We start from the raw sequence: 6549 nt of genomic DNA on the forward strand, positions 1-6549 counted from the left end.
CCACGGGTCCGATATACTTTAAACTTGCCAGGTATATTGCTGGGGACCCGAGGATGTGCCTTTTCAAGGTTTCATATTAATCGGAGAAGTAGTTACCGAGCTATGGCGATTTCTTTACCAAACTCCGCAAGCCGTTCGCTTTGGACCAAACCATTTCATGTAAATAGAGGGGGGGGATTGTCACCGTACTCGCAAGCCGTTCGCTTTGGACCAAACCATTTCATGTAAATAGAGGGGGGGGATTGTCACCGTACTCGCAAGCCGTTCGCTTTGGCTTTGCGAATGGACCAAACCATTTCATGTAAATAGAGGGGGGGGATTGCCACCGTACTCGCAAGCCGTTCGCTTTGGCTTTGCGAATGGACCAAACCATTTCATGTAAATAGAGGGGGGGGGTATAATTTTAGATATATATATAGTACGGGCATGCCCTAGTAATAATAAAGCACACAATAAAAAAATGCAATCCTCATATCCGCAACAATATATATATATATATATATATATATATATATATATATATATGTATATATATATATATATATATATATATATATATATATATATATATATATATATATATATATATATATATATATACAGACTTGGCATTTAATATGGAATATTTTTTTTGTGGGGGTGAACTTACTTTTCAAGATGTCTTAGAACCAAAATTTCATTGGAATTATGTTGAAATTATTCTAGATTTTGTTAATGTGAACTTTAAAAGAAACAAAAACCACATTTGACATTTCGAAACAAATAAATTGATCCTTGAAAGTGATGTAAACTGATATCGAACTCAATTCATGGACAGTACTGTGTTAAACTTCTGTATGTTTTCCAGAAGTATCTCTTTATTTTGCACATTAACCAAATTTTTTTTTAACAAAAACAAAAGTTAAATTACGACTGGGATTACGGACAGTAAAATTACAGTTCAGTACTTCGTGTAACCCCCACGAGCATTCAGGAGAGCACGTACACGTTGAGGCCTGCTGTTCATGAGATTTGCCAAGGTTGGACAGGAATCGCTTGCCATGCAGTGACAATAGCCTGCTGCAATTCACGCACAGAGGTCGGCTGCTGGTCCAAGTGGTTGATTTGACGCGTTAATTCTGCCCACAAGTTCTCTATCGGATTCATATCCGGGGACATGGTAGGCCACTCCATATGCTCCACACCACGGTCAGCAAGAAAGTGTTGGATCATGCGAGCACGATGAGGCCGTGCATTGTCATCTTGGAAGACAAAGTTTCCTCGAAAGGCTGCACGAGCAAATGCAAGCAATGTTTCTTCCAGAATGGCCCTGTACTTGAACTGGTTCAGGTTTCCATTCAGAACAACCAGGTCAGTTTTGCCCCCTGTATGAAAAGCAGCCCAAACGGTCACCCCACCACCTCCAGCTTGGACTCTTGGCACTATACAATCTTCGTTGTAGGCTTCATGCACTTGTCTGCGCACTCGGACGCGGCCATCTTGACGATAGACCAGAAATCTAGACTCGTCACTGAAGATCACGTGATTCCAGTGTCCTGGCTGCCATTGACGGTGCTCTCTGGCCCACTGCAATCGGCGCTGGCGGTGTTGTCTGGTCAGGCGTGGCTTTCTCAGGGGACGCCTGGCACGATAGCCTGCTTGAACCAGTCGTTGGTTGACTAGCCTTCTGGATACAGGCACATTTGTCAGTTGCTGCCACTCAGCCCTAAGCCGATTAGATGACTTGGTACGGCCATTGCAGACTAACCGGTGCAGCTGGCAATCATCCCTCCTTTTGGTTCTGCGGGGATGTCCTGGCCTCGGTATTGGAGTAGGGACACCCATCTGAGCATTTCGTTTCAGGATCTTTGACACCTGACCTAATGACCTTGAGTGATGCCATACTGCCGAGCAATAGCACGCTGTTTCATGCCGTAATTTCGTAAAGCCACCACTCCATGACAAATAGCATTGTCGAGTTGACGGACCATCTCCAGAGGAAGCGGCAATAACATTTGGAGACGTGCAGCAGTTGTTTTCCACTAATACAGAACGCAACAACCCTTGTGTACCCGACTGTGAAGCCAATCATCAAATGCACCTGTCCGTACATTTTGACATGCCACCTGTGATATAATCCTGTTGTTGACTTCTTGCTGCGACAGACAATCAGTGACATGGTTCTTATCACAAATAAATCACCAAAGTGTAAAAGAAACTCACCAGATTGATATACTGAGTTAAGAAAGTAAACCCAAGTCAAGAAAAAAAAAAGATTCCATATTAAATGCCAAGTCTGTTTATATATACATATATATATATATATATATATATATATATATATATATATATATATATATATATATATATATATATATATATATATATAGGTAGGATTTAATTTTTGTCACTAATTATTTCCTCGCATCTGCTCGGTGCTGAATTGGGTACTGGTACATTACGATGTTCAAGCAAGATTCAAGCAATGATAAAATCAAAGTAAAGTTAAAATGGGACATGTTATAATGTTGCAGTTAGACTTCAACCTGTACAGAAAGATAGCCAGGATTTGAGAGATTTCTCGTTATTTTCATATATAGAATCAGCTAGCAAGTGTGAGGAGCTTGTTGAAGTAGGGACTTTGTGAATGTTCTCTTTCAGGATATTATAAATGGGAAGCAAAGTAGAAGGGGGTAGGGGTCACGTTAAGAACAGCTAGTCCACTGTTACTTTGACGTGTGCTGTGACATGCCGCAACGATTGCTGAAGTTTACCGTTTTTGCTGTGAATTTAAAATAAACTCTGGGTTTAGAGTTCACCTGCTTGCAGGTTACGGACTGACCGAATAGGGAACATTTGGGTTTTGCGACAATATTGTGGTTATTTTCATTGGTGATCTGTTTGTTATTACCTCGTGCACATGCGCAAAGCAATTGGTTCTCTGTTTGTCCACAGACGTCATGATGTGATCGAGGAAATACTTACTTGAAATTGAATTTTATATTCTGACCACTGGAGAACACGAATCAGAACATGAACCTGCAGCTTAGGAGTACTTCAGCTCCAAATTTGGCAAATTGTATTGCGCATCGGAGTAAGGTAATTGTTTTGGTTTGTCTGTCTGCCAGTCAAACAAAATTAAATCATTCCAAACAGGAAACTTTGTTTTGAGGGATGTCATAAAGGACACAACGTACAGGCATAAATAACTAATTGAACGTGTTAAATAAGGTGTTATATAAAACGGTGCATCAATGGTGGTAAACTTCTGAGAAAAGTGTTTTTTATATTTTTCTATGGCCTTTAAAACTTTCATTTTAATTTAATTTTATACTTGAATATTGTAGAACACTGATCGTCATCTTGGCACTTTAATGCCATCTCGTACCTTGAGGGCAGAGTAAATGTTAGATGCAGCATTTAGACAACTATGGTGGCACCTAGGCTTTCTATTTAGTGCAGAATGCAAAGCAAGAGTTGAAAAAGCCCTCTCCCATGTCCTTATTCTCAAGACTGTGTGGGCTAAGGTGTTCTATAAACTGCCTTTTGTTTGTGGTGCACAAAAGAATTTTTTGGGGTTTGATTAGTTAAATTTGAAATTTGGTCAGTTCTGGCCTAACCTCCCCCCACTCCCGCCCCCGATCCCCAAAATGAGGTATGCTGCAACACTCCAAGAGAAAATATTAGGCCAAAACTGACCTCATATGTAAATTAAAAGGTATGTGATTTTCCTTTGTGAATTTAACTTCACAAAAAAGGGTGGTCCTCCACCCACGAAAGTTTTTTTTTTTTTTTTTTGTTGTTGTATACTCAATCGAGGCTCGTGAAAGAGCTAACATTTACTTCACAAACAAATCAACCAGACAAACAAAATATATAAAAAGAGGGAGAGGAAGACAAGATGGGGAGAGAAGGGGAAGCACACAAACACAACATTTGAGAGCAGGGAGATGTGTGGGAGGGAGACGGCTTGGGGGGAGGAGGCGTGGGAAGGGGGGGGGGGGGAAGTGGGAGAAGTATAAAACACAAGGACACCAAGGACTTCCAGGACAGAAGTTGGTATTTCAAAAAGTGGAATTGGGGTGAAATTAGCGGGGGTAGAAAAGATCAAGGTTTTGGATGGGGGAGGCTAAGAGATGGTGGTGAACAGCTGTTTTAAAGACTTGGAGGGTGGAGTGGGATTGAAGAGAGTGAGGAAGTTTGTTCCAGAGGCGGGAGAAAAGAGGAATGAAGGAGTGAAGGTGAGCAGAGAGTCTTGATTTTGGCAGTTTAACCATAAGAGGGTTGCAGGCAGATCTTGTGCGACCTGTAGGAATATTTGCGGGACAGAGCCCAGAGAGAGCTGGGGGTGGGGGGGGGGGGGGCAAGGCCAGAGAGGAGTCGGTAGAAGACGGAAAGACCACCAACCTGCCTGCGGTGAGTGAGTGAGTATCAAAGTTGTATCACTCCTATTAGAAGCATTGACAAGAGGTTGTCCATGTTGCAAATTACATTCTTGAAGTGAACGTTGCAAATTTGGCGAATTTGTTTTAAAATGCAAAATTCAGGCAATATATGGTTAGAAAAATAGGCTGAAAATATGAAACATACAATGAAGATAATAAAAACAAGCATTCTGAGTATTGCGCTGCAATACATGTCCCCTACCGGCAGTCTGTCGTCCGGAAAACTGTTGGGGAAATTACCAAGGGATATTCACCCACAGATTCTGAATCGTTCCCAATCGCTAATTACCTCAGGACGGGCTCACCTGTGATTCGCACTCGGGACTTCAATTTATACACCTTGCAGGCAGGTCAGCAGAAGCACGAGAAAATAAGTTGTTGATAAAGAACCTTTCGAGTCGCTAAATATCAGTAATTTATTATATTTTCCGGTTCACGATCAATGATCGATGTGTGTATATATATGTTGCTAGGCTTGGCTCCGCCCCTCCCGAAAGCGCGCGCTGTGTCGCGCTTTTGACGTTAGCGAGTCGAGGCTGAGGGCGCGCGCCGGCCCGCGCAGTGCAGCTTGAGGAGAACTCTAGAATAAACAAAGTGCCATAACTTTGTCAAAAATGATCGAAACGCCGTGAATTTCGAACTTGATCTGTAACTTATCATGAGGAAACCATGTACCAAGTTTGAAATCATTAGCATTAAGCGTTTAGAAAAAAAGTGATCCAAAGAAAGGGACACAAAGGTGATCCCGGGGGAGGAGGCTGTTTCACAGCACCACTTGGTTGTCTGCGACATAAGGGTGAAAGATGCGAGGAGAGCTCGGCGGATGAAGTACCAACCGAGAATGAAGGTGTGGAGGTTGAAAGAGGTGACAGTAAGGGAGGCATTAAAAGCGAGGCTGAGCAGGGTAGAGGATGATGTGGTTCAGCTTGAAAGTGGTTGGATGTCAATGAAAGATAGTCTGTTGGGAGCCGTTGTTGAGGTATGTGGATGGAAAAAAGGACCACCGAGGCACTCGGAAACATGGTGGTGTGATGATGAAGTTGGAAAGAGGATTGACGAGAAAAGGAAGAAGTTCAAGGAGTGGCAGAAGGCGAAGGGTATGGGAGCAGAAAAAGCAGAGCATGAAAGTTATAAGGCAGCCAGGAAGGCTGCAAAGAAAGAGGTAGCAAAGGCGCAGGAGGCATGGAGGAAAATGTTCGGAGAATGCTTGGATTCGGAAGAGGGTCAGAGAGCAGTATTCAGGATTGCAAAGCAGATAGTGAAAGAGAGGTGTGATGTGATGGGGGTGAGTTGCTTGAAGGATGAAGTGGGACAAATCGTTGTGGACCCAGATGGAATTAAAGGAAGATGGAAAAGATATATGGAAATGCTGTTGAATACAGAGAATGAATGGGATGGCAACATAGAGAGTAACCCAGTTTTAGGACCGGCAGAGAAGATAACTGAGAAGGAAGTTGAGGAAGCGATAAAAGCAATGAAGAGTAGAAAAGCGGGAGGGCCGATGGGAGTTGTGGGAGATATGTTGAAGGCAGCAGGAAGTTGGAGTGTGAAGAGAATGACAGAGATCTGTAATCTGGTGGTGAAAGAAGGCCGCATTCCAGTGGATTGGGAACTGAGTACCCTCGTCCCTCTATACAAGGGGAAAGGTGACCCTCTGGAGTGTGGCTCATACCGAGCGATAAAGTTATTGGAGCATGGAATGAAGGTATTGGAAAGGGTGTTGGAGAGGAGGATAAGGAAGAAAGTGAAGATCGACGAAATGCAGTTTGGATTTATGCCAGGAAGAGGAACAACAGACGCGCTTTTTATTGTGAGGCAGTTGCAGGAAAAGTACATGGAGAAGAGGAAGAAGTTGTTTCTTGGGTTTGTTGATCTGGAGAAAGCATTCGATAGGGTTCCACGCAAAGTATTGACATGGGCATTGAGGGAGTTAGGAGTGGAGGAATGGTTGATCAGAGTAGTGATGGCAATGTACAAAAGAGCGCGCACAGCTGTAAGGACGAAGGACGGGAACAGTGGTGCGTTTGAGGTGAAGGTGGGAGTGCATCAGGGGTCGGTACTAAGTCCACTACTATTTGTAGCTGTGATGGAGGTGCTGGCTCAGAACGTAAAGGAGGGTTTACCG

Source organism: Myxine glutinosa, chromosome 3 (genome assembly GCF_964187855.1).
Source record: "Myxine glutinosa chromosome 3, kmMyxGlut1.1, whole genome shotgun sequence".
In the NCBI taxonomy this organism is placed as follows: Eukaryota; Metazoa; Chordata; class Myxini; order Myxiniformes; family Myxinidae; genus Myxine; species Myxine glutinosa.